General features: G+C 32.4%; 1 long non-coding RNA gene across 1 annotated transcript; it reads left to right on the top strand.

The window, feature by feature from the left end:
- The first annotated feature begins 9,700 nt into the window (after window positions 1-9,700).
- LOC127737005 (uncharacterized) lies at window positions 9,701-11,670 on the top strand. The gene is made up of 3 exons (XR_007999257.1): window positions 9,701-9,896; window positions 10,200-10,315; window positions 11,457-11,670. It is a non-coding gene; the product is annotated as an uncharacterized LOC127737005 (long non-coding RNA).
- The last annotated feature ends 2,462 nt before the right edge of the window (window positions 11,671-14,132 follow it).

Genomic DNA, 14,132 nt, shown 5'->3' with positions numbered 1-14,132 from the left:
TCAGTGGGAAAGACAACAGCGAAATTGAAATATAACGGAAGTTCGCAACCCGGTGTCCGATGATTTCTCAAAAATACTAGTTAAATACCTTGTGTTATATTAAGGTATATCGGATTTTTTTTCTTCAAGAGACAAGTGCCTGTGTAGAAAGACATGAAATTGCATTCCAACGGCTATTTTAATACTAACGTTGATTTATATTTTTAGTTGGGCAAAATTAGCTTTCTTAGAAATTCTGCAACGTTTTTCTACTGCTTAGTCGCCTTCCTTCGCAAAGAAAACCCCATATGATTTGTTCTTGTTAAAGAAGAAACTCGAACCCGCCTTTTGTTCATGTGCCTTTCCATGGTCAGGAATTTTGTCTTCTGGTAGTTTTTGTCAAAAGGGAAATAAGGTATTCATGACACATATTTGATAGTCTTTTATGAATTAATTCCAAATTTTTTTAGAAACGGAACTATATTAATTTTTGTTTGTTATTTATACCTGATGATGATGTGTTTGATGCACAGGCTAATCATCCTTTTTAAAAGATTCACCAAGGAATCCCCGGTTAAATCTACCATATCTTAACAGTCTTTTGGAGTCAACCGAGAACAATTGTCGCGATTTTTCTAATGTTCACGTAATGTGAAACAGATAACCACATATATATTCTGAAACTCGAAATCAGCCGTTTTCTCCAAGGTTCAGCTGATAAACAAGTTTTTCTTAAGAAAAATGTTTGCATATAACATCCTTATCTAAATCTAGTAGCATTCTGTAATTTCTAGATCTGGATAAGGAACCTTTTATAATCCATCACAAAATGTTTTTTTTTAACTTCTCAACTTTAACAGAAAACGACAGAACACTACGAACAATTATTAAAGATTAAATATCAACAATTTAAAGACAAACAAATTGTCAAGATGAATAAAAACAAGAAAAATAATTATTGAAGTAAGGTGATATGATTGACATGTGGAGACTTTTTGATATTTTTGCTTTAAATACTCAAGATTGATTATCTATTCTCTGTATACTGTAGATATTTAAAATGGGGAACGGACTCGGATTTCAATGAACGCAATCTATTCATAACCGATGAATTATTGAGTCAGGGATTTTGGTGTCATAGATTACTTAAAATCTTTATTAAATTTATTCATAGGTACACAAACAACAGGACATCACATCCTATTTTTTAACGGATAACAGAGATGTGATTTACATGCGGAAGAATTTATAAATTTTTACACTTTAATGATATGTCTGCTTTAAGATACCACGATTCTCTAAGTATATTGCAGAAATTTACCACGAGGAACGGACTCGGATTGTCTTGCATTTCAATGAACTCATTCAATGTATAACTGATAAATAATTTCACTAGGGATTTTATTACCAGTAAAATTGGTACCTTTAATGTTATAACAATACATACGTTAAAACCTTATCAAATTTTAAAAGCGAGACTTGTCACGCGTTTTTCAACTCACTTTAATTATAACTGTCAAAAGAGATTGGCACGAAATTGGGTGGTAAACTATGTCTATTGTCCTTGACCTCGTTTTCATGGGTCAGTGACTTCTTAAAAACATTAGTATTTGTTACTAGAATTTTCAACTTATGATAATTATAATCGGTTAATGGGATCCTTGCAAAGTTTACTTGTTTTCAGACAGGATTCATCGGATCTTGACTTCATTTAATGAATCAGTGATCAAGGTTTACGTTTCGTGGTCAAGTCCATATCTCCAATGCTGTGAGCAATAGGTAAACTGGTGTATGGGATGATTGTGAGGTTAACATGTCTATATGGCATTTCCATGATTCATTGGTCAGTGTTCAGTTTTCGAAGTTTGGGGTCCATTTCACACATATTATAACTAAAGATCAACTATATTTGATGTATTCAATGATTGTAAGGTGTACATTTCCATCAGTCCGGCTCATCTTCCATTGACCTCATTTTTAATGTTTCATTGGTCAGTATTTTTTTTTTGTGGTTATGTCGGTGATTCACACTATACAGGAATTGATCCACAATATTTAGATTATGAAAATATCGTAAATTGCACATGTCTGTCTGGCAAGGCTTATCTTGCCTTGACCTCATTTTCATGGTTCATCGGTCAATATTTAGTTTTGTGGTTATGTCGGTTTCTCTCAGATATTATTAACTATATTTGGTGCATGGAATGATTTTCAGTTGTACATCTCTGTCTGGCATGGCTTATATGATCCGGACCTCATTTACATGGATCATTGATAATGTTGAAGTTTTGTGATACTTTTAGATCAACCTATATCATAATTATTTCCACATAAATTATTATTAGAAAATCTGGAGAGACATTTGAACGTGTGTCCAAGGTTTTTGATTATACGGAGAAATATTGAAAAAGTAAAGATGGCTGTCAAAATGATTCAGTATTATGCATCTGTTTTGAGAACATAAAATATTCAAACATTCCTCGTTTTTGCAAAGCTACTAATGGCAGATTGATGATCAAATATTTCAATGACATAAAACAGTACACAAAGGGTAATGTGAGCTTTTGCCATCACTTTGAGAATGTCGTATGCCCAGCCTTCGTCCGTCATCCATGGATTATGTTTTATCTGCTGAAAAGGCGTTCTATATTTCCAATCAAAATGGTAATGACATTGTTTTGTGGTATTTTAATTCACAATGTTTGCAAGATGCGGATTATAAATATACCGGTAGATTTTATATTTCTGATCGTGAAAGATCAGGCGCTTCAGTTGTTGATCGCAAAAGATCCTGTATCGCTTAATTGTCTTTTTAAACATCGAAAGCGTCCAAATCATGACATCCAGTAATTGTATTTTAAATTATCATTGTAATTGAAGACTTAACTTTTTCGACTTATTCTATATATGTTTTTAGGAAAAAGTACTACGACTGTTTGATTTTATTCGTGAAATGTTAAAACCTCTTACAGGAACTACACGAAGTCGGCAAACCATGTCACTCTCGAACAAATTTCTGTACTAGTCATAATAAAATCAATGCAGCTTAATTACTTTTTTTTTTAACTTTGGATTTTTAAATAAATTTGAAAAATATCATTTCAAAACCCTTCATAAAAAATTCTGATTGCAATATGTAGAACTTCATTTGACTAAGAAATTCTTTGCAGTTTGCAGTGTTTGTTTTAGTATGAACGCGAAATAACACTCCGTTTCTACATATTTTTTTTGGATTATCTCATTGCCACACAATGTCCATAATGCGGCGTGGTGCAAGCATTGCATGAATCGGTATAATGATAATCCTGTCAACATTGTACTTGACTGACATACCGAGATTGATTTTTCGCGTTCCAACTTACTATAGCGACACCTATGTTTAAATCTCGTAAATCGACAAGGAAGAGACAAATCCAACAAACAAAAACCAAGGGAATCCCATGAACTCCCAAAGGATTGAGACTGGGTGCGTCGACAGTGTAAGAGTCTCCTGCTATGCATGCATCACCTACTTAGCAAATTCACACTCAAGTCAAAATGCAACAACTGGGAATGGCACACAATCGGCATTATTACAGATCAGACGACTATACTAGTTTCTAAAGATCTAAGACTGTCGCTAGTGAGTTGAGACACGACACATCGTATCGCTTAATCAATTCGTGGCGGTTACCGTAAAACTCATGAAGTCTCGATTTCAGTCGTTCTTTCTCATAATTCTGTTAAAGCAGTTTATGTGTAAGGATTAAACTCCTGTTAATGAAGTCCATGTAGTGTGAACATGCGTATTACCTGAGATATGTAAAGCCATACGGACCACTGTTTTGCTGTTATTCCTTAGTGCTGCGTGCGTAACGCAAATGAATTGACTGTCGGTTTTTTTAAAATATACAATACGAAGGTACAAATCAAGAAGAAATGCCATTACCCCTAAACGGAGACGAGAACGGATGTGTCAATAGGATAAGGGTCTCCTGCCATGCACGCATCACCTGGTATGCAAAGCCAGACTCTTTCAAAATTAACATGATCGGTAACAAAACTCATCAAAAATAACAGGCTTATACTTTGGTATGCCTGATGCACGTTTTGTCTTCATAAGACCCATCAGTGACGCTCGAATCAAAACAGTTGGAAGGTCAAATCAAATACGTAGTCAACAAAAGTTGTTCCAATAACGGCATTCTATTCCTGGGGGGTAGAAAACTTAAATATTTTTGATAATTCAACTTTTATAAAAAGTAAATTTACAAAAAAATGAAAATATTCATGTCAACGCATGTCAAAGTGTATGCTTGTATGCTCTCGGGGACGAAACTTCCACCAGTGTTATCGACCTAGGGGTTTGTTAAAACTCATAAAAATACCAGGCTTATAATTATGTACGTCAGAAGCGTGTGTCGTCTTCATAAAACTTATCAGTGGCGCTCGAATGAAAACAGTCAGAAATCAAATCAAAGACGAAGTTAAAGATCATTTAAAACCAAAAATTTTTAAAAGTTGTGTCAAATACGGCTAAGGAATTCTTTTCCTGGAGGTCGAAAAACCTTAGGCTTAACAAAAGTCACAAAACGGTAGTTTCTTACACATTAAATGCATTTTCAGGAGGCACCCGAGCCTCTGCTCCTTCGGTCTTTCGCTAATGCATTAGTAGTAGATATAAGACACTAATTTTTTTCTGCTAGGTACTCCCATTGATGGCTTAAATCAGTTTAAACATATAATTGCGTGAAAAGAGTTTAAATATTCACATCACGGAAGTAAAACTATTATATATATATATATATGTATGCATGCTGTTTATTTTCCCACTGTGTATGATGATGGAAGTTTTATTCTTATAAATATACGTATTATTTTGATATCGTAATTTTGTTAAATCTGGTATAAATGGTGTGGTGGTCAATTATATACATACGTACATATATATATTCGTTTAGTAAACGTTCGTATTACATAATCGCACGCCTAAATCAATTAAGAGTATATCAATTGGTTGAACAAATTAATGTTGGTAACTCATTGTCATTTACGACCAGAGTAACGCGATGCCTAATATTAAAGGAACAAATCGGAATAAGAATTTGCTTGCTCCAAATTTTTCTTGAATAATCTAAATCCTCTTAAAACACCAACTAAGGTGTCTTCCTCCATCTTGGATTTTGAAGTAGCAGATGACAATAGGTCTAGATCTTTAATGAAATCTGCAAATTTTGAGAGCAGTATGTAATTCATGTGTAAGACTTTTCATGTTAATATAGAAAATTATGTGTTTTATCATATTTAAGGCTGTATTTTCTAAAAAACACAATATTTTTTGTTTCATTTATTTTTTTCAACTTTGCCACATAAGGGGAGAGAACACAGATCGTATGGGAGATAACTCAGATAAAGTAATTTTCATAATAGAAAGTGTTGTGAATTTACCTATTTTAATATGTAGCAAGAAAACAAGTCCGGTGACCCCATTTTTCTTTTTCTTATCTGAAAGCATGTTATAAGAGCTATCTTCTCACATTTTATCTTAAAATTCTATGGTGCAGTTTTCTTTTTATCACACAAAATTGGATTTTCCATGCATAATCTATACAAAATCTGATAATTTTGCAGAACCTGTAGCGTGAAAAAAAGTTTGGTGACCCATACTTTTTATCAAATTTTGGAAAAAAGCATGATAAAAACTACATTTTGACAAATTATTAAAAAATTCTAAGGATTTTAATTGAGACCCCCTATCCACCTTAAAGTATGTATAATTTCAATTCTAATATGACGTTCTTCGAATGCTTCGAGTACACACCAGTAGTAAAATTCGAATATATTCATATGTCAGCTGATAGGCAACGTCATGATTTATTTGAGCTGTTCCAATCCTACTCCCACGTCGTTTGCTTTTTATGAACGATTTACCTCACGTCAGATGGTGTAAATGACGTCATTGAACGATGAAATAAGAACGTAGGATTTTACGGGAAAATGGACGAATGGGAAACTGAAAGTCGTCAAAACATGAAAACAAACAAGTGATGGTAAGAATTTGTATAATGTCCATATCTTCTTAAATGAAAGTAAGATAGTCAATTAACTTCATCCAAATTTGTCTTAGTTATTGTATATCGTTTAAGAATGTCACTTATTCAATTTTTTTCGCCGTTTACGTTAACATTAATAGTGTGTTCAGTTACGGGAACAGCAAACATTTCCCTTCACATAGAGCGCTTCGATCCAAAAGAATTGCTGTCTTTGTCCTTTTAGAATAGAAATAATTCATGGGGGCTTGAATTTATATTGATTTTACCACGGGTTGGCCCTTTATGCTGACATTTTACCCCTCGCTGTTGCTCGTGGTAAAATATTTAGCATAAAGGGCCAACCCGTGGTAAAATCAAGATAAATTCAAGCCCCCATGAATTATTTCTTAAATAATTCTATTTGTCCGTAAACAGTTATGGTGCAGCCATTTGAAGCACCAAGACTATTCTATTGCATTCATGCTGTCCAGCATATAATTATCACATTCTTTATGCGTGCAGCCAGATATACCCAAAACGATGCAGGCAATTGTGATATGGATTGGAGACCTCATAGTTGTAACCCATAACAATGTGTTTTAGTCAGTGGGCTATGTTTATGTATATAATATTATATAATTTACGCGTACATACTGGACTTTAGGGTATTAAAATGATGTAAATGGAAAGAAATAGGATTATTCATACAATAGGAAAATCACTCACTAAGTTCAAAGATTTTAAGTTAGTTTTAGATCCAAGACGGAAAAAGCCTTGATTATCCGCAAATTTGATATAATTTATATCTATAACTAAGGGAAGTAAATTAATCAAAATGGCCGAAGTCATGTGGTGCAAATTCTATGGATAAAGTACTTAGGATTTTGTCATATGCCACAAAAGTTAAAACTCTGTATTAATCAACCATTTTTGACTTGCAGCACTTCATCAGCATGGTTATATTTGTCATTTAATGCAAAAATGTGTTAAACAACATGTAGTATTCAAAAGATTTTAGATTCAAGATTTAGATAAGTTCTATAACTTCATTTAAATTGGAATTTTAATTAAACCTTTCCTTTATTATTTCCTATTACATTAATTGCAATCTTTAATTCCTTTGGATTGACTTATTAATCAAACTTCACTTAAAATTGTAGCTCCCTACCTGGCCGTGCTAGTTATAAACCCTCTTTCCCACCCATTTCAAAGTTATATTGTTTATCCTTCCAAAGATTTCCGACTTTTTAATATATTTCTTCTCAGGTTATTGTTGGTTGTGTTACATTGATGTATCATTAGAATACAGCTTGTCAACGTTTGCTGTCATATTGTCTGAACAAACAGTTGGATTATTGTTAAAAACTTCTTTTAGCGGATATTTACAAATATGGTGTGTCATTCTATGGACAAATGCTTAAATATGACTATTTACGAAATGGGAAGGATGAAAAAATCGCGTTTTAAAAAGAATTTGATAGAAAACTGAAGAAAAGAGATGAGATAGAAGTTATTTACCCTGAAAATTGAACCTGCAAGGTGTTTCCCCTCTATGCAGACAAATCATGAAAAATCTCTTCTTGTATTACTAGTTTTTACGAAATTCGTTATTTTTTACAGCATCATACTACGGTTACTCTTCCGATTTTCAAACTGAAAAGGCCGAAAGTTTTCAAAGGAGACAACTTTTATTTGTACACGAATCGAACGCCAAAAAAAAAAAAAAAACCTATGTACAATTCACCTTTATGCGGACAAATTGATGATGTGACTTAGGAATTGGCATATTTGAATATGTTTTTAAGGCATGTATAGTCCAATGAAAATGGCTGTCGTCATGATAAAGCAATATGACCGCTATGAAATTTGCAAAGTACGCACAATTTTGCCATATGGTGTTTTTAAAACATGTTTTTAATATAAAACTATGAATAGAAATAATTCCACTTAAATAGACGTTTAGTCTTAATCCATTATTATTTTATCCTTTTTTTATCAGTTCTGTGTAATATAATAAATAAATAAGCAAAAAAAAAAAAAGAAAATGTGGTATGATTGGCAATGCAACAACTCTTTACCAGAGATCAAATGACATAGAAGTTAGCAGCCATTGATCACCGTTCAGCAATCAACAACGAGCAAGCATTTCAAGTGATGAAATAGAAATAACAACTAAAAACTTTATACGTAATCAAACGTTACGCGGTTTGATATTTTTTCAACGCTGTATTGTCATCGATATATTTAATTTAGAAACTGATAACTCTTGCATAAAACGGATAACGACATGAAAAATGTTTTGAAATTTTAGAAATTGCCAAAACTAAACCTCAGAAAGTTTGGTCGGCGGTCTGACCTCGGATTAAAATCATAAATTTCTTGCTGACAAGTAGAACCGGTTCCTTTTCCCGATGTTATGACGATTTGAAATATTAACCAAAATCTCACAAATACTCCCTATTTCAATTACATTTTATGTTGAGACTTGACAGCTGTGAGGAGTGTTAATTTTGTTTCTGAATTGTTTCTTGAGCGGAAGTATCCAACCAACCGCTGTAGCTACCTAATATATCTTCCTGTATAAGCAAGCAAATTTGACGCTTTTTCAACATTATGTGACGTTTTTGTTTTTCAAATTTGGGGTAATCCTTTTGATAGTTTCACTGTGCAGTTATAGTAACGGGCTTAAATCGACATATGGTTAGATATACAAACGAGGAAGTGGTTAATCGGACCTAAAACTGAGGAGGCACGACTGAAATCGATACTGTATAAGTTTTATTGTCAACACCACGAACTGGTTGACTGACAAAATGTGTTGCTGTCTCAACTCACTAGTGACATGTTTTCGTAGTCTAAGATCTTAAGATACCTGTAAAGTTGTAATTTAACCGATTGTGTCCTATTCCCGATTGTAACATTTTGACTGAGTGAATTCGCATAGGGCTGATACATGCTTAGCAAGAGACGCTTACCCCGTCGACGCACCTTGTTTCACTCATTTTGGAGTTAATGCGATTCCCTTAGTTTTTGTTTGTTACCTTGATTTGTCTCTTTCTAATCGATTTACGAGATTTTAACATCGGTAAACTACTGTCGCCTTAATTTAAAAGGGTAGGCCTGGGCAACCCCTAAATTTTTCTCTCGTTTAATTTTCTAAAATTTTCACCATTGAAAGGGTATGGGTCCATGCATCATCTGCCAAAGTCTTGCTGAAATTCACTGTTGCATTTTTATGTTTATGATATATTGAATATGACCAATTTTTGGGTTCCATAAAAAACGGTCGAAAAAACTAGTATGCCTATATGATTGTGTGTTTTTGCACATGTTTTCAGTAGGAATACCCCTGACTGTTAAAATGTGTAGTAGAAACATATTTTAATGTAAATCTGAAATGTCATGGTAATATTTGTAGCCTGAATGTAAATAAATAGTTTAAACCCATTGAATAAGTCGAAAGTTCTAGCCAGTTCAGATAACATATTATTTTATCAGAAATTTGTTTATCGTTTAATTCCTGCAAAAAATTGTCAAAACAATAATTGTTTATTAGCTTTGAAAATCACCAAATTTATTAAATTTGACCGTTTGAAATTTACAGACATATGAAAAAAAAGTTCTTTTTGCTACCTAACCTTCTATTGTCTCTTTTTGCATTATTTTTGTGTGTTTATGTGAAAATTGTAAAGTCTCAAATATAACTGTAGTCAAGTTTATAAGGAAAGTCAATAATATTCAGTATGGGACGATTACCCTTGGGACGAATTGACATATCTACATTAAAATAGATAATATTGGTTTCCTTCCCCAATGCTTCAAAATGACCCTGTCAACGGACGTTCACAGGCCTACCTAACTTCCGGATAGACGCCATGTTGGAGAATACCGGTCATGTTCAAAGACGTAAGTGGTCAATTTGAAAGTCTGATTTAAGAAAATCGAGCAACCCAATATTATATTTGAATAGTGTTTATGGTACAATGAATTGAACAATTTGATGTTATCATATTTTGATAATTGATATTTCTTTTTTTGAGAAAAACTTCGATATTTCTAAAAATGATGCGAAAACACATGTCTGGTAAAACCAAGTCTTGGTTTTATGAATTTTTGACAATTGTTCTTTTTTGGATAAGTGATTTTTTTAAAATTAACTTCCGATGAAAGCTTAATAGGTTTTCGAATGTTAATAGAACATCATTTCAGATCGGATGCAAATTATGCATTTTGAAGCACATGTTATGCCTCTTCATCGTTATTCAAATGAGCGACCATAACCAGTTGTTTGTGTACTTCAACGCATGATGTATCATTGAAAACGTGTAAGCATTGTATGGCATTAATAATTGAATATATCTGTTTTAATTACTACCTTGTATAAAAAAATATTTATCTGACCTGATTTGACATGTAAATAATTAACATGTCAATAATTAACATACATCTTGTATCAAGGATCTGTATGTTAGTCTTTTTTAATTTAGACTCTATAGTAATAGTGTTCAAATATATGTACATTAAATAAACTTATTAAGGATGTTCGCTCCTCTTGTTTTTGAATTTTTGTCAGATATTCGAAATCCTCTGGTTTTATCCATCTAGTACCCATTAAAAAATTTGACCATTAAGCCCTACTTTTCTTTTCATAATTTTATTACATATAGTTTAAAAAGTCATATTTGAAAATCTTATAAAAACCTTGTTATTTTTTCATAGTTTTTGAAAGAAAATGCTGCCAATGTTAAATTTATGAAAAGTCTAGAGAGAATCATTTCCCGCCAAATTTTCAATGGCTTATATCTCAAAAACAAGCACACGGACCTATCATTTTTTTTCTTCTTTTTAAGTTCCGTTATAAATATACTATCAATTCATAACAGTCTTTTAAAAAGCTTATTATTTTGAAACAGAGTAGCGAACATCCTTTATCTATGGAAAACAATAATGTAGAAAAAAGGGAAACAGAAGACACCAAAAATGACATGTAAAATCCTAAGTCGAAGTAAATCTACAACACCATAAAGACAAAAAAAGACAAATGAATGACGTTAAGACAAACACATTTTCAAAACACTACATAAAATCATAGATATAATAGCCATATCTATGGCTATTATATCTATGATAGAACCATTTAGATTGAGCATTACAAACTTCACAAGTAAAAGTTTGATATCTAGAAGAGTAAGCATATACTAGTACATGTATCTTATTCACCATCATGTGAAACTTGTGGAATTAACATTTCTCATTGAAAGTACAAATTGGGTAAAAAGTCTCACTAGGGTATAAACTAGTTGATGAAAAGTGTTGTTTTTTATATCTGTATTTGTATAATGAATTACCATTGCAAAACAATATCCATCATTCATGAAGATATGGTTCCTTTAGCTACAGTATTAATGTTTGCTTTGAATGATTCAGTCATGTTCATATTCATATTGTGTCGTCATTTAATTTCAGTCAATGGAAATACAGGGAATCCAACACCCTAGCTGACTTTGCAATTTTTCATACAGACTATGAAAACAGTATTCTTTAATTCTTTAAAACCTTGTAGTTTTGTTACAAATTACTTTTCATCCACTATATGCATGAATGAAAGAAGGTAAGATATCAAAGTTATAATCAAATAGTTATTATTTTTTAACTGGTGAGAAAAGTTGTATGTAATATTTCATGCATAATATTCTTCCTGTTATTGACTTACAAATGTAACTCTGTCTCAAACATTAGATCCATAGATGATTAAATGAATTGAATTAAAGTTCAAAGAATACAAACAAATGCACATGTACATAAACATACATTAAAATATTGTCTATTATTAACATTCCCGAGTTCTCAAAATATTTTTTTAGCCTACAACTATTGATCATTTTTACAACACAGACTTAAAATCTTGTGGTCTCAGTGAAATTCAGTCATGTATTTGAAGATTATTTGCAGATTTTTTTTTCATACTTTTTACATGTAGGTGTAATTAAGATTGAACCAAATTGCATGTAAAAATGTGCTTGAACAGTTCCATATCAAATATTGATGTACTTTGTAATCATCAGCTATACTAAAATACCAGACAGTCTAAAATAAAAGAATAAAACCACCACAAACTTTTTAATAGTTTGCAATCAGGACTACAACAACACTGACCTCTTGATTTTTGGGGTCCAGACTGACAGGACTGCCACTTTTTAAGAACACTACATGTATCATTGATGATTTCAATATAAATTTTTAGGTTGAAATGCTTTTGTAAAATTTACACATGTATGATGAAGCATAAATAATGCATTTTTTTTTCAACTATTTTGATATCCTCAATAAAATGAGATGTGTTATTGTCAATAGACATTAATATATAATTCACATTTACATTGTACTTTTAAATTGCATATTGTATTTTTGCCTTATATTGGAATTTTTTGTCAGTACATGCATTACATTATAATTTTAGGTTAGAAAGGAAAACTGGTGAAGATGAAGGTTATAATTGTGATCTACATACTGATAAATTTAAAATAGATTTTGTTCTAAAGAGGAGAATAAATAAACATTGTGTTTTATAAAGATTTTCAATTACTAACATAAAAACAAAAATAGTCATTGTATGAGAGGAAAATGGATAGAAGTGTAAATAAAGACACTTTATCATGCAATCGACCTTTCTACTGTATTAATACAGGTGTACAGATACCACGAGCGATAAACGTATACTAGTCGTTTGTAGTCTCCTGGTATCCTGTTTCTGTTGCAAGGGAACTGTTATGTCAAATTACAGTTTACATCATAGTTCAATTTGGGGTCCTCATTGCGGTCCGCGTTTAAGTCATGTCGATTTCATTCAAAAACAAATTCAACGATTGGGATGGGAAAAAAATGTACATTATTAATTGCAGGATAAAGACAATAACTGTTTAGTGTCTTTAAATATCAGCTGTATTTGTACTCGGCTCGAAACAGGAGTAATAGCTAGATGAAGTTCACATTACACCTGTTTCTTAGCCTCGTACAAATACAGCTGATATTAAAAGACTCTAAACAGTTATTGTATATTTATTATCTTTTTCTAGCCACACCTTTTAGTAAATAGCTATAAATAGCTACATTACCAATCTCCAGCTACTATTTTTTGAGCCTTCTATCCAAAATATTTGCAATCTTTTATAATCTTGTTCAAGTTGGTGGTCCTTATATTGGTAAATGTATCTGGTGCTGGCAGGTGTTTTTGTTGTTTGTTTTACATTTAAGACACACGGTCCTCGTATAGGCAAAGGATAAAGTTTGTATGCAGATAAAACTGGTTTATCCCTGTCACATTGTACATCTTGGTGTTTTTATAAGTGTAGTGGTTTTTGTTGGTGTAAAATCAGGACCCCCCACACATCTGTAATACAAGTTTCAAACAAATAACAATTAATATGACCAATAGCAACCAATACCAACCACTGCTTTTTTCACTACTTACTAAGAACAGGGTCATACAGAACGTGGTGGGCTTACACATATTGTAAGTGTGAAATTCTCCCCTAACCTGTGACGGTGTAACAGCTTAACATTTAAGAACAAACAGTTCTCACATAGAAATGTCTCACCCTTATGATAAATAAAAATATGTAGTATGATTGCCAATCATGAATGAGACAACTCTCCACCAGAGAAGATATATTATCCAACGAATCTACTGGAAAATAACTGTCATTCATGTCCCTGCATGCAAAAGCTTTAAAGTCGATAAACAATGACAGAAAGGGCTGGGCTAAAAAATCTTGGAATTTAGATGTGCTTCAGCTAATACACCAGATGCAGATCAAGGATTTTGAAAAAAGGGGGCGGGGCAGGGGCCCCAAGCTATACAAATTTTGGAGTGGAACCGGTAAAAATCTGGATTAATCATAAATGTAGCTCTTTAAGAGGGGGCCCGGGCACCCTAACTTCCCCTTTTATTCCACCTCTGACAAATGTATCCCAAATATCATCGACATACGACTAGTGGTTCCCCTTTAAAAAAACATTGCTGACCCTGCAGCTGGAAACAACAAATAAGAAAAACATAACACAGATAAGTAGGCATGATATCAGGGATAACATCAACTTCTTTTATTTCTCGTAACATGCTTAAGAAGCTTCTGTATGATA

The sequence above is a fragment of the Mytilus californianus genome, unplaced genomic scaffold (genome assembly GCF_021869535.1).
Source record: "Mytilus californianus isolate M0D057914Y unplaced genomic scaffold, xbMytCali1.0.p SCAF_4, whole genome shotgun sequence".
Lineage (NCBI taxonomy): Eukaryota > Metazoa > Mollusca > Bivalvia > Mytilida > Mytilidae > Mytilus > Mytilus californianus.
Note: the sequence above shows the minus strand (reverse complement) of the source record. Positions and strands in the feature narration are given on the sequence as shown.